Genomic DNA, 19,718 nt, shown 5'->3' with positions numbered 1-19,718 from the left:
GCGTAATGAATGTCGTACACGTCGCAGTAAATCTGGTGTAATGTCGCCGCAGGCTGCCACAATACGTTGTTTCATATCCTCTGGAGTTGTAGGCACATCACGGTACACATTCTCCTTTAACGTACCCCACAGAAAGAAGTCCAGAGGTGTAAGATCAGGAGAACGGGCTGGCCAATTTATGCGTCCTCCACGTCCTATGAAACGCCCGTCGAGCATCCTGTCAAGGGTAAGCCTAGTGTTAATTGCGGAATGCGCAGGTGCACCATCATGCTGATACCACATACGTCGACGCGTTTCCAGTGGGACACTTTCGAGCAACGTTGGCAGATCATTCTGTAGAAACGCGATGTATGTTGCAGCTGTTTGGGCCCCTGCAATGAAGTGAGGACCAATGAGGTGGTCGCCAATGATTCCGCACCATACATTTACGGTCCACGGTCGCTGTCGCTCTCTCTACCTGTCTGAGCCAGCGAGGGTTGTCCACGGACCAGTAATGCATGTTCCGTAGATTCACTGCCCCGTGGTTTATGAAACCCGCTTCATCGGTAAACAGGTAGAACTGCAACGCATTCTCTGTTAATGCCCATTGACAGAATTGCACTCGATGATTAAAATCATCACCATGTAATTGCTGATGCAGCGACACATGAAACGGATGAAAGAGGTGACGATGCAGTATGCGCATGACACTACCATGACTCAGTCCACCGTCTCTCGCAATGTCCCGTGTACTCATGTGTGGGTTCATGGCAACAGCAGCTAACACACCAGCTGCACCCGCTTCTCCTGTGACGGGCCTGTTACGGACCCGTTTGCGTACTACGACCATACCTGTTGCATACAGTTGGCGGTAGATGTTATGCAATGTGCGGCACGTTGGATGCTCTCTGTCCGGGTACCGTTCTGCATATACCCTGCAGGCTTCAGCTGCATTTCGTCGACACTCGCCATAGATGAGTATCATCTCCGCCTTTTCAGAGTTCGAATACACCATGGTCACAGTTCCTACAACACTACACTATCACAGACGTCTGGTAACACGGTGTACTACAGTTGGTCAGCGTGCGGAGACGAATGCAGAATAACGATAGCAGCAAGCGCTACATGCGGACACTGCGACAGCTAGACCAGACCACAACAGTGAACTACAGCCACACTCGTAAACACGGTCGTCATCATAAACATGTCCCTGCAGATGCTGCTCGCCGACCGTGGCCCGTGTTGGTTACAACACGCAACTGAACGTCGGAGGTTTCAAGCGTCAACTTTAGGTTACAATATCTCCGGATGTAATTAACATTTTACAATGCAACAAACGGCACTGATTACGTATTTGTTTATATGTTCAGATGTGCTAACGAAACTAAGGGGGTTCCATTTTTAAAAAAGACGTTGGTTTGTGTTAAGAAACATATTTCCGTGCATTTTTGTATGGTTTGTACTAAACAATTACACTAGCTCCTCTCCTCACGTTCGGTCTGTGGAATCGGTTCGTCAGTATTTGATGTGGTTTACGAAATATATCCAGCGGTAACGTTAGGTGACTCATCCTGTATATACTTACGTGAAGTTGCTGCATTGGAGACGTACCGTACCTCGGTCTGTATGTGTGTACTGGATTATAACAATGCTGCGTCTTTAACAAGTTATAAAATTTGGGGCCACGCGTCTGCGAGTATAACTGGATAGAGCCTGACACTGATTCACGGATTCGTGTGCGATGTGCAGTTTGTCAGAGCGAATACTTGTGACACACATGGTAAGTACGATGCAGAGCCAAGTGGGTGCGAGACGATGGTACGGTCTTCATACATGACATATAAAATAAATAACAGCCGGAAATGCTAAGTTTATTTTGCAGGACGGCAATCTGGTTAGTTTTCTAGAGGAAACTACTCTCTGGCCGTGGATAGTTTCAGCGCTGTGTAGTATTGAAGTTTGCTTATTATTAACGTGTGCGGTGTCCGAATTAGTTATGCAACACACAACTTATCAGTGTAAAATGGACGCGTGTGCGGAGCCTGCGGTTTGCTTAGTATTTTGAACAGGATGGTAAAAATAATCATTTTGCAAGATTTAATCTGTGTGTGGAAATTCATTTGTGCACTGTGGGATGTGAAGTCGGAGAAAGGTTAAACAACTCGAGAGAAGTGTCGCACTTTGCAGTACATTACGAGACGTGTAGCAAACTTGCATCTCTAATGTGATTAGAGGGGGTCCATCGGCGGGTTAGAGGCTGACAGGCATTGTGAAGTGAGTGGTGTTATGCATTAATTATGTCAGTCGCGGGGTGGATTTGTGCAATAAGGTCTTCACCTTAAGTTAAAGGAGTAGAATACGCCGTAACCTTCACAGTAACCACAGGAATCAATCGAAGGATATAATTTCTGGTGACAATGGTGGCCATGGAACAAGTCTTCCTCAAACAAAGAATCGATATGTGCCGTCTTGGACGTTCAGCACGTTGCTGGAATCCCAGTCCATGTGTACAAACTAAACCTGTGTTTGATACGTCTAAAAATTTGCGAATGATCGATTTCCACCCAAATATTGTGTAGCGCAAATTCACAGCACCGTCTCCTGTGAGAATGCATTCGTCAGTAAGTAGCTTCAATATCATGAACTGTGGCAGGAGCATGCAACGCTGTATATACCGTCACAGACAGTATGCTAGTCGTGGGACTTGCAGCAGTAGTTTATTACTTGAACTTTCTACGGTTTGTACAGATGTTCGTTTGCAGCTCTTGTTCACAGACAACTGTCCACACGCGTACCTTGGCAAGTGCTGGTGGACGGTTCCATCTTCGAAGTGTTGCGGAACGTCAGCTTCAGAGGCAGACATTTGATCTGGGTGTGGATGGCTGATAATCGCTTTTAAAACTTAACACTGGACAAAAATGCAAAATAATAAGGGCACTTATCTATCTTTTCTTATACCTACTAAAGTACTTTGCAGTAGTAAGGAGGTGGCTCTGACCACTATAGGACTTAACATCTATAGTCATAAGTCCCCTAGAACTTAGAACTACTGAAACCTAACTAACCTAAGGACATCACACACATCCATGCCCGAGGCAGGATTCGAACCTGGGACCGTAGCAGTCGCACGGTTCCATACTGAAGCGCCTAGAACCGCTCGGCCACACCGGCCGGCGTAAGTTGTATAGTTCTTTGCTTCGCTTTACTGAGGTACTAAAAGAACATTCGTCACATGCTGGTGCTACCTTCAGTATTACATCACTGAAACTAAAAGTGTGTGTGTTATGCATATGAATGTGAAACAAGGATTTAATAGGTACAGAATGAATGGCACCTTCTGCCTTCAAAATGACGACGACAACAATTATTTTGGTGAAGATATAATGGAATTTATCAAACTGACCATGGGTGAGAACCAGAAACTATTCGTGGGAAACATAAAGCTATATTAAAAATTTCCTGGTTGCTATATTTCTTCGAGTAAGAAAATATTGCGTAACTATTTTGAGCTATTGTTTGACTATGCTTTCGTTAAGACGTCCGTAGCGTCGGTAATCACTAAGAAGGTAAGTTCTATAAACGAAGTGTTAATTGTTTGTGTCCTCAATGACAAACTTGTTCCTGTCAGAGTACATACTCATAATACTAACGTTTTACAGCGTAGCAATCAATACTGCGTTCTGATTGCCTACAGTGGTCGTGGTACTGGAGACTGACCCCAAACTGAGTGCTCCCACAGCTGTGTCACAGTCGCAAGGAATGTTAATAATCCCACCAGTACAGTACTAGTACCCTTGTTTCTCTGTTCGTGAAGGCAACGAAGGACAGACTACCTTAACAGTCGCGCGTGCTCCACATCTCGTCAACTCAGCTGCGAGCAGTTTCTGTAACGCATGTCTTGGCGCTCCGAAGTCCCTTCAGGGTGTTACTAAATAATGCAATCTTGTATGTGATCACGATTCAGCAGCATAGACATGGAGTAGTGAATTTAAGAAAATGTTATCTGAAATTATACAGTATACATTTGCGACAAGTTCTGAGATACAGTGGATCTCATCGAGAGAACCATTTCATGTCAAATAATCCTTATTATCCAAGCAATAGCGTTGATACAATGGTGTCTGGCACGCATGTTCCCAAAAAGTTTAGATTACATTATTAGGAACTGAATAAAACCGACAAAGTGTCTTGCCTTCAGATGTGTATGAACACTTCGGGCAAAGCACATACCTTGAGTGGCAGAGCTTTGCTTGCGAATAATGTGTTAAACACCACTTGAAATGTCACTGTAGTGTTTTGATGTGCTGCATCTTGAAAATAGCGTCCAAATTAACACTTCACCAGTCACACTACGGCTATTTACAGATATATAAAACGAAATCAGATGAAAACGAGACAGATGGAAAAAGTAAGTAAACTGTTGTTTCAAAAGTAATGGTTGTAACTGTTAATTCATTTACCACGCTGTGAGACGAGATAGTCAATGCCTTCATCGAAAAATCTTTTCAATTGTGTACGGAACCAAGATCGTACCCAGGAGTGCACCTCTTCGTCGGAGACAAGTAGGCGGCACGAATGTCTTTCCTCAAGGCTCCAAAATCATGGACATCTTAGGAGGAGAGATCAGAACTGTACGGAGATTGTGTAAGGGCCTCCCAGCGAAACTTCTGCAATGTAGTCGAAAAAAAACTTGACAAGATATCGTCGCGCCCAGTTTCGCCGGGAAGCCTTTACATAATCTCCCTGCATTTCCGATCTCTCCCCATGCGACTTCAATAGTTTTGGAGCCCCGAAAGAAGACATTCGTGTTCGGCTATTGGCTTCAGACTTAGAGGTGCACGCCTCGATAAAATAATGTTTGCATATGCAACTGCAGATATTTTTACATGAAGACACTGAACGTCTTGTCTCACAGAGGGATAAATGTATTAAGAGCTACGACGATTACTTTTGAAGTAATAAACAGTTTGCTTACTCTTTTTCCATCTGCCTCGTTTTCATTTGACTGCCCTTTATAGAATTAACTTTAAGCCACTGAAGACGAGAGCCTCTTTCGAAACAGACTTGGCACAGTACTCTGTGGAAATAAATGGGAGAATGGCTTAGATTTTTCTTCAGCACAAAAGCTTCAGACGGGGGCAAACTGCTACATTTCCATCATAGATGCGACTCTGCGAATTCAGGGAGGTCCGTGGCTTAAACCAGTGTCAGTACTGATTCAGCCAAGAAATTCAGTGAAAGACACCGTACCTCAAGCACTTCATATTATAGATAGTTCGTCGTAAAGGCATTTAACTACAGTAACTGAAGGTTGGAGTGGATATGAAGGGTCAGGTTGCCCATAATATTGCACCGTAGTCTACTGAAAATTTGAAATGTAGAAGTGACTGCGGCATCTGTCTATAATTACTGAAGTCTTGAGTTCAGAAAGGTGGTAAGGTGTTAGTACTACACATTGAATAGCTTCGGGAGAGCGGTTTCCCAGAAGAAAATAATGAAAGAAAAAAGAAGGAACATATCAAGGTATTATGTGGAGTGACAGATGTTTTATTTCTAATATCGCTGTTATTATTTACTCGAGTAACATTTTTTATACTGTATGTTACCTAAGTAATTCTTGGCTGTATCAATTTTTTTATCTTTCCTTTTTAACAGGCTTTTAAATTAATTTCGTTTTTGCAATCTCTTTAATTTTCCTGGGCAATTTATTCATTGGTAGACAGTATTGTTTTGTTTTCATGTTTATTCTTTGTTGTCTGTTGTAAGTGGAAACTTCCGTTGAGTGTCCACGCAGCTTCAACTGAAAACCAATATTCTTTACTAGAGATTTTGTGTTCGATAAGCAGTCTATGCAGTTACCAGTGTCATTTTACCTCCTCAGATTGAAATTCATTACATTTTTTTACTTCAATTTCAATATTACTTAACTGCATATTGATCATTTCTCTTCAAAGGATTTCTCTCGTTTTCGTAGTGATTATTGTATCAGCGAAGCGAATTTTTTCCACACTTAAGTGCCTGTCACAGGAGTCATCGAACCATATTCAGACTACTTGGCTACCATTCCTGGCAGCATGCGGGAAAAGCGAACGCTTAAATGTTTCCGTGCGAGCTGTGCTTTCTCTTTTCTAATTACGATGATCATTTCTCCCTGTGTAGCTGAGCACTAACAAAATATTTTCTGATTCGGAGAAGAAAGCTGGCGATTGAGATTTCGTGAAAAGATCTCGCTGAAGCGAAAATTGCCTTCGATTCAATGATTGCCACCCCAACTCGTCCATCATATCCACGAAACTCTCTCCCCTTTTTCGTTATAATAAAAAGCGAGCCGCCCTTCTTTGGTCTTCTCCGACATCGTCTGTCAACCCCCTCTGGTAAGGATCCCATACCGAACAGCAGTAGTGCAGAAGAGGACGAAGAAGTACAGTGCGGGCTAGTCTTGCTGCATCTTCTAAGTATACGGCTAATAAAACGCAGACTTTGGTTTGCTCTCCCCGCAACTAACTATGTTATCGTTCCTACATGAGACCTTCGTAGTTTCAATCACAGCATATTTAACTGAATTAACGTTCTTTATATACGTGTAATTTAAGTGTAACTCGCACTTTTCTTTATTTAAAGGCAGTTCCCACTCTTTGCACCAGATGTTGTTGTTGTGGTCTTCAGTCCTGAGACTGGTTTGATGCAGCTCTCCATGCTACTCTATACTGTGCAAGTTTCTTCATCTCCCAGTACCTACTGCAACCTACATCCTTCTGAATCTGTTTGGTGTATTCATCTCTTGGTCTCCCTCTACGATTTCTACCCTCCACGCTGCCCTCCAATTATAAATTTGTGATCCCTTGATGCCTCAGAACATGTCCGACCAACCGAGCCCTTCTTCTAGTCAAGTTGTGCCACAAACTTCTCTTCCCCACAATCCTATTCAGTACTTCCTCATTAGTTATAATCCAATTCCCTCAGCATCACCCGACTTAATTCGACTACATTCCATTATCCTCGTTTTGCTTTTGTTGATGTTCATCTTATATCCCCCTTTCAAGACACTATCCATACCGTTCAACTGCTCTTCCAAGTCCTTTGCTGTCTCTGAAAGAATTACAATGTCATCGGCAAACTTCAAAGTTTTTATTTCTTCTCCATGGAATATAATACCTACTTTTGTTTCCTTCACTACTTGCTCAATATAGAGATTGAATAACATCGGGGAGAGGCTACTACAACCCTGTCTCACTCCCTTCCCAACCACTGCTTCCCTCTGATGTCCCTCGACTCTTATAACTGCCATCTGCTTTCTATACAAATTGTAAATAGCTTTTCGCTCCCTGTATTTTACCCCAGCCACCTTCAGAATTTGAAAGAGAGTATTCCAGTCAACGTTGTCAAAAGCTTTCTCTAAGTCTACAAATGCCAGAAACGTAGGTTTGCCTTTCCTTAATCTAGCTTCTAAGGTAAGTCGTAGGGCCAGTATTGGCTCACGTGTTCCGATATTTCTACGGAATCCAAACTGATCTTCCCCGAGGTTGGCTTCTACTAGTTTTTCCATTCGTCTGTAAAGAATTCGCGTTAGTATTTTGCAGCCGTGACTTATTAAACTGATAGTTCGGTAATTTTCACATCTGTCAACACCTGCTTTCTTTGAGATTGGAATTATTATATTCCTCTTGAAGTCTGAGGGTATTTCGCCTGTCTCATGCATCTTGCTCACCAGATAGTAGAGTTTTGTCAGGACTGGCTCTCCCAAGGCTGTCAGTAGTTCTAATGGAATGTTGTCTACTCCCGGGGCCTTGTTTCGACTCAGGTCTTTCAGTGCTCTGTCACACTCTTGGCGCAGTATCGGATCTCCCATTTAATCTTCATCTACATCCTCTTCCATTTCCATAATATTGTCCTCAAGTACACCGCCCTTATATAGACCCTCTATATACTCCTTCCACCTTTCTGCTTTCCCTTCTTTGCTTAGAACTGGGTTTCCATCTGAGCTCTTGATATTCATACAAGTGGTTCTCTTTTCTCCAAACGTCTCTTTAATTTTCCTGCAGGCAGTATCTGTCTTACCCCTAGTGATATAAGTCTCTACATCCTTACATTTATCCTCTAGCCATCCCTGCTTAGCCATTTTGCACTTCCTGTCGATCTCATTTTTGAGACGTTTGTATTCCTTTTTGCCTGCTTCATTCACTGCATTTTTATATTTTCTCCTTTCATCAATTAAATTCAATATTTCTTCTGCTACCCAAGGATTTCTACTAGCCCTCGTCTTTATACCCACATGATCCTCTCCTGCCTTCACTACTTCATCCCTCAAGGCTACCCATTCTTCTTCTACTGTATTTCTTTCCCCCATTCTTGTCAATTGTTCCCTTATGCTCTCCCTGAAACTCTGTACGACCTCTGTTTTAGTCAGTTTATCAAGGTCCCATCTCCTTAAATTACCACCTTTTTGTAGTTTCTTCAGTATTAATCTACAGTTCATAACCAATAGATGGTGGTCAGAGTCCACATCTGCCCCTGGAAATGTCTTACAACTTAAAACCTGGTTCCTAAATCTCTGTCTTACCATTATATAATCTATCTGAAACCTTTTAGTATCTCCAGGGTTCTTCCATGTATACAACTTTCTTTTATGATTCTTGAACCAAGTGTTAGCTATGATTAAGTTGTGTTCTCTGCAAAATTCTACCAGGCGGCTTCCTCTTTCATTTCTTAGCCCCAATCCATATTCACCTACTACGTTTCCTTCTCTCCCTTTTCCTACTGACGAATTCCAGTCACCCATGACTATTAAATTTTCGTCTCCCTTCACTATCTGAATGTCCGCCCCAGTAGCTGAGTGGTCAGCGTGACGGATTGCCGTCCTCTGGGCCCGGGTTCGATTCCCGGCTGGGTCGGAGATTTTCTCCGCTCAGGGACTGGGTGTTGTGTTGTGTTCATCATCATTTCATCCCCATCCGGCGTGCAGGTCGCCCAATGTGGCGCCGAATGTAATAAGACCTGCGATATGGCGGCCGGACCTGCCCCGCGAGGGGCCTCCCGGCCAATGACGCCAAACGCTCATCATCATCATCACTATCTGAATAGTTTCTTTTATTTCGTCATACATTTCTTCAATTTCTTCGTCATCTGCAGAGCTAGTTGGCATATAAACTTGTACTACTGTGGTAGGGGTGGGCTTCGTATCTATCTTGGCCACAATAATGCGATCACTATGCTGTTTGTAGTAGCTTACCCGCATTCCTATTTTCCTGAATTACCCCTATTTGATTTTGTGTTTATAACCCTGTAGTCACCTGACCAGAAGTCTTGTTCCTCCTGCCACCGAACTTCACTAATTCCCACTATATCTAACTTACCCCTATTTGATTTTGTGGTTATAACCCTGTAGTCACCTGACCAGAAGTCTTGTTCCTCCTGCCACCGAACTTCACTAATTCCCACTATATCTAACTTTAACCTATCCATTTCCCTTTTTAAATTTTCTAACCTACCTGCCCGATTAAGGGATCTGACATTCCACGCTCCGATCCGTAGAACGCCAGTATTCTTTCTTCTGATAACGTCATCCTCTTGAGTAATCCCGCCCGGAGATCCGAATGGGGGATTATTTTACCTCCGGAATATTTTACCCAAGAGGATGCCATCATCATTTAACTATACGGTAAAGCTGCATGCCATCGGGAAAAATTACGGCTGTAGTTTCCCCTTGCTTTCAGCCGTTCGCAGTACCAGCACAGCAGGGCCGTTTTGGTTAGTGTTACAAGGCCAGATCAGTCAATCATCCAGACTGTTGCCCCTGCAACTACTGAAAAGGCTGCTGCCCCTCTTCAGGAACCACACGTTTATCTGGCCTCTCAACAGATACCCCTCCGTTGTGGTTGCACCTACGGTATGGCTATCTGTATCGCTGAGGCACGCAAGCGTTCCCACCAACGGCAAAACGGCAAGGTCCATGGTTCATGGGGAGGGTTTGCACCAGATATCGTGTCTAAATCACTTTGTAAACAGTTTCTATCTTCTCATTACTTTACTCGGCGGTGAAGGACAGCATTACCACCAAAGAATCTATGTGAGCTATTCATATTATCTCCCAAATCATTTATACAGATTAGGAACAGCAGAAGACCTATAACATTGCCTTGGGGAGCACCAGACATCGATTCTGTTTTACTCAGTGACTATTCGTCCATTTCTATGAACTGTGTGACTTTTCTGATAGAAATCATCAATCCAGTAGAACAACTGTTATGATACACCATAGCTACTCAATTTTATTTCTAGCTGCTTGTGAGGAACAGCATCAAAAACCTTCTGGAAATATTTAAATATAATATCAATATGGAATCCGATGTCAACACCACTTGCTTGTGGCAGTTTCTTTCCAAACTGTTTCATAATCTCTTTCTGGATTTAATATGCAGGTCCCAGTAGTCTGTCGTGTCTAATCCAAAATGCTGCGTTAAAACTGCAGTCAATATTCACTACTGTATATTAGTGCAATTTTAATTGTATCTGTTACTGTTTTCTTCTCGGTATGGTGTGGGAGTCTTGCAGTTATGTCAGTATTGGGGCTTTCAGCGGGATCGGCAAGTGGAAGTTTCATTAAGTGGAAGGGAATAGTCATAAAATTGATTTCTGCTGAAAGTCATTCTCCATGTAGTAATTTGGTGAAAAAGCAACAGTCTATATCGCAATGGAATTTAATTATTATGATCAGTTTCGATTTTAAGTTAGTCATCTTCAGATGTGAGACCAGAGTTACATCGAGTACTAAATGTATGGCGTGATTATGCAGTATTTACCCCTGTGGCTGTTATTGGAGGCTCCTCGACTTTTCTCGCGGCAGCACGACCGTAACTGAGACTCATGGCCGTAGAACCCCGGGCTAAATGGTGTGCAGTTTCCACGCCGAATACAGGTTACTTCAAAAACAGTCAATTGCACACGCTTCAAAAATGGTTCAAATGGCTCTAAGCACATCTGATGTCATCAGTCCCCTAGACTCATAATTACTTAAACCTAACCTAAGGGCATCACATACATCCATTCGAACCTGCTACCGTAGCAGCAACGCCGTTGCGGACTGAAGCGGCCGGCGCACACGCTTCACACGCAGTGAAATGTTAATACTGTGTGAAACTTACATCGTTCTCGTAGACCAGGTAAGAATATGCATATATGAAAAAAAGTTTTGCATCACTTCGGTTCCGAGAGTTCCGGAACCTGTATAAAAATTGGAATAGAGGTCAACATAAATATCATTTCCGCCCTTTTTATTACCCATGAAAACCACACATTGAATGTTGTCCCACCACACAGCGAGACCTTCAGAGTTGGTGGTCCAGATTGCTGTACACGCGGTGACTTCTAATACTCAGCAGCACATCCTCTTGCATTGATGCATGCCTGTATTCGTCGTGCCATTCTATCAAGTTCATCAAGGCAGTGTTGGTCCAGATTGTCCCACTCCTCAAGGCGATTCGGCGTAGATACCTCAGAGTGGTTGGTTAGTCACGTCGCCCATGAACAGCTCTGTTCAATCTATCCCAGACATGTTCGATAGGGTTCATGTCTGGAGAAATGCTGGCCACTTTAGTCGAGCGATGAGGTTATCCTGAAGGAAGTCATTCACAATATGTGCACGAGGGGGGCGCGAATTGTCGTCCATGAAGACGAATGCCTCGCCAATACGTTGCCGATATGCTTGCACTATCGGTCGGAGGATAGCATTCACGTATCGTACAGCCGTTACGGTACCTTTCATGGCCACCAGCTTCCTTCGTCTGACCCACATAATGTCACCCCAAACTGAAGAGAACATCCACCTTGCTGCACTCGCTGTGCAGTGTGTCTACAGCGTTCAGCCTGACCGGGTTTCTTCCAAACACGTCTGCGACGATTGTCTGGTTGAAATGACTCAAATGGCTCTGAGCACTATGCGACTTAACTTCTGAGGTCAACAGTCGCCTAGAACTTAGAACTAATTAAACTTAATTAACCTAAAGACATCACACACATCCATGCCCGAGGCACGATTCGAACCTGCGACCATAGCGGTCGCTCGGCTCTCGACTGTAGCGCCCAGAACCGCATGGCCACTCCGGCCGGCGTCTGGTTGAAGGCATATGTGACACTCATCGGTGAAGAGAACGTGATGCCAATCACGAGCGGTCCATTCGGCATGTTGTTGGGCCCATCTGTACCGCGCTGCATGGTGTCGTGGTTGCAAAGATGGACCTCGCCATGGACGTCAGGACTGAATTTGCGCATCATGCAGCCTATCGCGCACAGTTTGAGTCGTAACATGACGTCCTGTGGCTGCACGAAAAGCGAAGCGTTATTCAACATGGTAGCTTTGCTGTCAGGGTTACTCCGAGCCATAATCCGTAGCTAGCGGTCATCCACTACAGCTGTAGCCCTTGGGCGGCCTGAGTGAGGCATGTCATCGACCGTTCCTGTCTCTCTCTATCTCTTCCATGTCGGAACAACATCGCTTTAGTTCATTCCGAACACCTGGACACTTCTCTTGTTGAGAGACCTTCCTGGCACAAAGTGACAATGAAGACGCGATCAAACCGCGGTATTGACCGTCTAGGCATGGTTGAACTACAGACAACACAAGCCATATACGTCTTTCCTGGTGAAATGACAGGAACTGATCGGCTGTCGGACCCCCTCTGTCTAATAGGCGCTGCACATGCATGGTTGTTTACATCTTTGGGCGGGTTTAGTGACATGTCTGAACAGTCAGAGGGACTGTGTCTGTGATACAATATCCACAGTCAACGTCTATCATCAGGAGTTATGGGAACCGGGGTGCTGCAAAACTTTTTTTGATGTATGTATAAGGAGTTGAACCATTAGAAATCATCAGACAAGTATGTTTTTACGTTAAAAATAGACGAACTTACAGAATTAACAACGAAGCACTCTAATCTAATGACATTGGCGTGAATGAGGAAAACATCGTCCTACTCTATATTTTGCTGATAAACAAATGAACCAGAGAACAGTAATTATGTGCTCATGCAGATATAACATGAAAATATAATTAGGAAATAGATTACATTAAATTCAAAGGCCAAACTGGCCTTAATAGAATTAAGATACACCGATGGTATTTTTTTGTTTTTGTTTCTTTTTTGTTTTTGTTTTTGTTGATTTACAGGAATGGCAAGATGAAGGGCTAACTAAAAAGGGAGGGAAATATATGCTCCAGCTTAGGGACGTATGTTTTAATGCAATCTTCCTTAATATATTCTCACCTTATATCTGCACTTGCACATAATTAATTTTCTCTGATTCATTTGTTTCGCTGCAGAATATTGATGAGAACGATGTTCTTATCATTCACACCATTGTCGCTAGGGGACACTGAAAGACAGGAGAGAAAACGTGACTACAAAGTGCGGGAGTAGTCGTTACACCCAAGAGAGACAACTGGAATATTTTTTCAAATTTTAGTAAGGGTTTCTTTCATTGGCTCATAGCATCAAGTTCAGTAAAGGGAGTTCCCACATGTGTGTGCATGTATGTGTTTTGCTGAACGATAACTGGTAATTTCTAACGTTATGGGAGTGATTTTTGGCCTTATGCTGTTCACCATAAAAGAAATATACCTGATTCGGTAAACACGACAAGATTAACAAGAGTAGGAAATAACTGAGTTTGTTTATTACATATCAAAAAAAGGTTCAAATGGCTCTGAGCACTACGGGACTTAACTTCTGAGGTCATGAGTCCCCTAGACCTTAGAACTACTTGAACCTAACTAACCTGAACATCACACACATCCATGCCCGAGGCAGGATTCAAACCGGCGACCGTAGCGGTCGTGCGGTTCCAGACTGTAGCGCCTAGAACCGCTCGGCCACTTCGGCCGGCTTATTACATTTCCTTAGTCGGAACTTGCGAAGTCTGTTGCAATTCACTGGTGAAATTCCGATGCTGGCAGAACCAGCAAAGTTTCATAGAGGAAAGTTAGAAGACACTCGCTTCATGGAGACCGAAGAGAAGAGATTTATCCTTAGGCTGTTGCAGATGACACTTGTCCCTGCACTTGATGCAGTACACAGGGTCTTAGAGCTGCAGAGCGAGATGTCTCCAAATTCGAGCAGAATACAGAGGGCGAGCTAACTTAAAATTTTCATCCACCACTGCAGCCATCCTATATTCTTGTACAGTTTAGAGTGGTAAGCATGCGCCGTCATTGAAGCCACTGCGACGAGACGAGTACTAATTCAGTTAATTTACATCAGGATAACTGCATCTCATTAAATATATATATATATATATATATATATATATATATATACAGGGTTAGTCACCTAACACTACCGCTGGATATATTTCGTAAACCACATCAAATACTGACGAATCGATTCCACAGACCGAACGTGAGGAGAGGGGCTAGTGTAATTGGTTAATACAAACCATAAAAAAATGCACGGAAGTATGTTTTTTAACACAAACCTACGCTTTTTAAAATGGAACCCCGTTAGTTTTGTTAGCACATCTGAACATATAAACAAATACGTAATCAGTGCCGTTTGTTGCATTGTAAAATGTTAATTACATCCGGAGATATTGTAAACTAAAGTTGACGCTTGAGTACCACTCCTCCGCTGTTCGATCGTGTGTATCGGAGAGCACCGAATTACGTAGGGATCCAAAGGGAACGGTGATGGACCTTAGGTACAGAAGAGACTGGAACAGCACATTACGTCCACATGCTAACACCTTTTTATTAGTCTTTTTCACTGACGCACTTATACATTACCATGAGGGGTGAGGTACACGTACACACGTGGTTTCCGTTTTCAATTGCGGAGTGGAATAGAGTGTGTCCCGACATGTCAGGCCAATAGATGTTCAACGTGGTGCCCATCATTAGTTGCACACAATTGCAATCTCTGGCGTAATGAATGTCGTACATGCCGCAGTACATCTGGTGTAATGTCGCCGCAGGCTGCGACAATACGTTGTTTCATATCCTCTGGGGTTGTAGGCACATCACGGTACACATTCTCCTTTAACGTACCCCACAGAAAGAACCCCAGAGGTGTAAGATGAGGAGAACGGGCTGGCCAATTTATGCGTCCTCCACGTCCTATGAAACGCCCGTCGAACATCCTGTCAAGGGTCAGCCTAGTGTTAATTGCGGAATGCGCAGGTGCACCATCATGCTGATATCACATACGTCGACGCGTTTCCAGTGGGACACTTTCGAGCAACGTTGGCACATCATTCTGTAGAAACGCGATGTATGTTGCAGCTGTTTGGGCCCCTGCACTGAAGTGAGGACCAATGAGGTGGTCGCCAATGATTCACTGCCCCGTGGTTTGTGAATCCCGCTTCATCGGTAAACAGGTAGAACTGCAACGCATTCTCTGTTAATGCCCATTGACAGAATTGCACTCGATGATTTAAGTCATCACCATGTAATTGCTGATGTAGCGACACATGAAACGGGTGAAAGCGGTGACGATGCAGTATGCGCATGACACTACTTTGACTCAGTCCACCGGCTCTCACTATGTCCAGTGTACTCATGTGTGGGTTCATGGCAACAGCAACTAACACCCTGCAGGCTTCAGCTGCATTTCGTCGACACTCGCCATAGATGAGTATCATCTCCGCCTTTTCAGAGTTCGAATACACCATGGTCACAGTTCCTACAACACTACATTATCACAGACGTCTGGTAACACGATGTACTACAGTTGGTCTGCGTGCGGAGACGAATGCAGAATAACAATAGCAGCAAGCGCTACATGCGGACACTGTGACAGCTAGACCAAACCACAACAGTGCACTACAGCCACACTCGTAAACACGGTCGTCATCGTAAACATGTCCCTGCAGATGCTGCTCGCCGACCGTGGCCCGTGTTTGTTACAACACGCAACTGAACGTCGGAGGTTTCAAGCGTCAACTTTAGGTTACAATATCTCCGGATGTAGTTAACATTTTACAATGCAACAAACGGCACTGATTACGTATTTGTTTATATGTTCAGATGTGCTAACAAAACTAACGTGGTTCCATTTAGAAAAACGTAGATTTGTGTGAAAAAACGTGCTTCCGTGCATTTTTGTATGGTTTGTATTAAACAATTACACTAGCCCCTCTCCTCACGTTCGGTCTGTGGAATCGATTCGTCAGTATTTGATGTGGTTTACGAAATATATCCAGCGGTAACGTTAGGTGACTCACCCTATATATATATATATATATATATATATATATATATATATATATATATATATATATATTGTTGCATCATAATGGCGCAGCAGGTTTATGTCTCCGGGCAGTAAACCAGACTGTTACAGCGACCATTAGTTTGCTTTCCTAGTTAGATGAACTCCATTGTCATTATGTACGTTTTAGGTGAAGTAAATGGGCCACCACTAGTAGTAACTATCACTTAATAAGCTTTTATTCATCGTGCAATATTTTTGTTTTTAAATTCGTTGATATTGTGGGAAGCTTTCCAACTCTGTAGATAATTAATTATATGATCTATAGTATATTAGCGGTGTGAAAAACAAACAGCTTAACCGACACCTCACACATATCACATACTTCATTAGAATGAAGAGATAGTTGTATGTCACGAGAAAGATATTCTTGAATCCCCACTAACTATTTTTCAGTGGGATTTTTTCTTCAAAGTAATCCATCATGTTCTAACACAGTATATGTTCCAGCATCCTACTGCAAAACACTGTCACTGATATAGTTCTGTAAATCATCGGATTATTCGCGTTTCCTTTTCGAGTACTTGTAAGACCTGTGCAACTTTCCAGTCTGAGTATAACACTCATTTGTCAAGCGAGTGGTTCAACATGACTGCTCAGTATGAAACTATTGCTTCAGGATACTGATAATGGAACCTATTTGGTGTACAATATGGACCGCAGGATTTGTCTTTATTGTCTCAAGATCCTTCCCTACACTGTGGATGTCTGTTTCTAAGTACTCACGTTAGCAGCAGCTGTTTTTAAATTCTGAAATATTTACTTCGCCTTCTTTGGTGAAGGAGTTACGGAAAACAGTGCTAACTCCCCTTTATGGGTACTGTTATTGATAATGTTACCATTGCTATCGTGCAGTGAAGATACTGATTGTGTCTGGCTGCTGATGCACTTTACATATGAGCTGAATCTCGTTGCATGATAGGCTAGATTTCGAGACAAGACTTTATTGTGGTAACTGTTAAAAGAATCTCGCACTGAAGTCCGCAATAATTACGAGCTTCTGTAAATCATTGTTAAACCTGGGGATCTTACGTTCTTTTAAATTGTGTATGTTGTTTTCGTTGATTCTGTAATAGTGTCCTGTCTTTTTTTTGTACCATGGGTAATTTTCATCCCCTTTTTTAAATAGATGTATTTTGCTTTTGCTTTTCGTGGATTTGTGTGTTAAAGCATTCGGTCTGACCACCATGACCTTGTGGTCACTAATCCCTGTAGCCTTCTTAATGCTCCTAATTTGCTCAAGATTATTTGTTGCTGTGAGGCTAAGTTCATTTTCGCAACCGTTTACACCTCGAGTGGGCTGCTAAACTGACTGCTGAAAATTATTTTCAAAGAAACCATCTACTAGATTTGATTTATTCCTAATGATCCTATCTTTTTAGTAGAATCTGAACAGTTAACGATTCCAAATGATTCTAGCTGAACAGTTAACCACTGGAAGGGCTGAAAGACATTTGGCTGTGGCTGTGGATGTGAGCCGTCAGCAGAGTTCAGTAAGTGTTTTGAGGTCCTTCTGTATCACTGTAATCTTGATCTAGTTTAGTCTGAGCTTTAAGTACTCTACAGCCATTTGCGTGATTCGAGTAGTGTTGTACTGTAGTTTCAGTTGTGTTGATATATATTATTGCAAAGTATGCTTTATATGTAGCCTAGGACATCAACGCACTCATGTGCTGTGGCTTTCGGACGTAGGTTGTCCGAATCCTGGTGATGGAGGAAATTTTTCCTGACAGCAAGAGTAGGAGAAGTGGTGGCGTAAGGCTGCTGACCGACAGACTTGATGCAAATGTCCTAGATTAAATACCAAACCTCTGGGCAGTGTCCCGTGGAGTTATACAGCATGTGAGACTCTTGAAGGTGAACGGTCCCTTGGATGGCAACGATAAGATGGGATATGTTCTAGTCCAGAGCAGTAGGCTGAGCGCCAAACTCTCCCTTCTCTCATCATGATACTACATGAATGTGACATCGGAATATACACACAACCATTACTATCACCAACACTCAGTAGATTCACGAGCGTCAAACCTTGACACACCACGAGGAAAGCGGACATGGTGCACGAAGGAAGAAAACCGTATCGGATTAGGCCGCGGAACCCACCCTTCAAGGTCTCCCAAAACAGTGCCATAGATTCTTTCTTTCTTTATTATCCAGTACCAATAAAACACTCTCGGTTCTCATTATGTATCGTAGCAAATTACTTAACCACGCAAAGGAATTCACTTTTGTGTTCATCGTTGTTGTGATGTTCGTAATTACGAATTATTCAGTACGTTTAGTTCCTTCTTTCCGCCCACTTGTGAGCAATGGATGTCTTTTTACTTTACAAGAAATATCAGAAAGATGAGTGGTGGCTATTCTGTTGAGGACCGCTACTCAGTAATGACTGAAAGGAACGCATAGTCCAAAGAACTGCAGGGAATTTGAAATTAATTAATGGAGTTTCTTTTACCACTGCTTCGTATTAGCCGTTAAACTCGTTTGCCTTTCATTCATTGCATAGCTGCGTTATTGCTACGCTCTGAGCTTTGAATACCATAGACATTTCTTGGCGATCTCTACTGGCTTCGGTAAATCTCACAACTTCATTTCAGAGGACAGTTTATCAAGGAACATTCTACTACAACCTCAGCCTGTACGAGGTCTTTACTAGCAGCATGCGGCTATCTTTGTCTTCCTTCGGGATTTTAGCAAATGAATGAATGTGCTTTGATCCTAAATCATTGTAGACAATCGTCCGCCCCCGGTAGCTGAATGGTCAAAGTGACGGATTGTGAGTTATCTGGGCTCAGGTTCGATTCCCGACTGTGTCGGGGCATTTTCTCCGCCCAGGGAATGGGTGTTGTGCTGTCGTCATCATCATCCTATCATCCTCATCGACTGCAGGCGTCAAATCGAAAGACCGGCACCCGACGAACGACCTGCCCGACGGGCAGCCCTAGCAATACGATTAAAATAAATTATAGACAAACTTGTGGCTTTCCTCCTGCTAGGAGGGTAGTAATCTTCTGCGTAGCATCCTTCCGGTAACATCCCAGCTGGACATCTGGTATCAGCTTCAACTACTGGAGGCATTTACGTTGCTCCTTTCTCCAAAAGTAGATTTCTTAGAATAAGCACACTATCACTTACATGTTCACTTTAAATGACACTGGCAGTAGATAGAGTATAGTTCACGTTTCTCTCGTGCAGAAGGCAATCAGACATTAGACTTTGGGTGTGGTTGTGGGTGTTTTCCGTACTGCATTTTCATTAGTTGTTATATATGTCCATAACGAGATCCAGTATTTTCTGTAATAGTGTCGAATGCATACCTGGAAGCGTCTCCCTCACAATGGTTGCTAAGTGCAGATTAAGGTGTTGCGTCCTCCATAACCTCGCCAGACCTGAACTTAGATTTTATGAATGGAAACTGTGAATTGGTGATCAATGCGTTACTCTAGGAAAAACAACCTTCAACACTGAATTTAAATAATT

This window comes from Schistocerca serialis, chromosome 1 (genome assembly GCF_023864345.2).
Source record: "Schistocerca serialis cubense isolate TAMUIC-IGC-003099 chromosome 1, iqSchSeri2.2, whole genome shotgun sequence".
Classification (NCBI taxonomy): domain Eukaryota; kingdom Metazoa; phylum Arthropoda; class Insecta; order Orthoptera; family Acrididae; genus Schistocerca; species Schistocerca serialis.
This window is presented reverse-complemented; position numbering follows the sequence as displayed.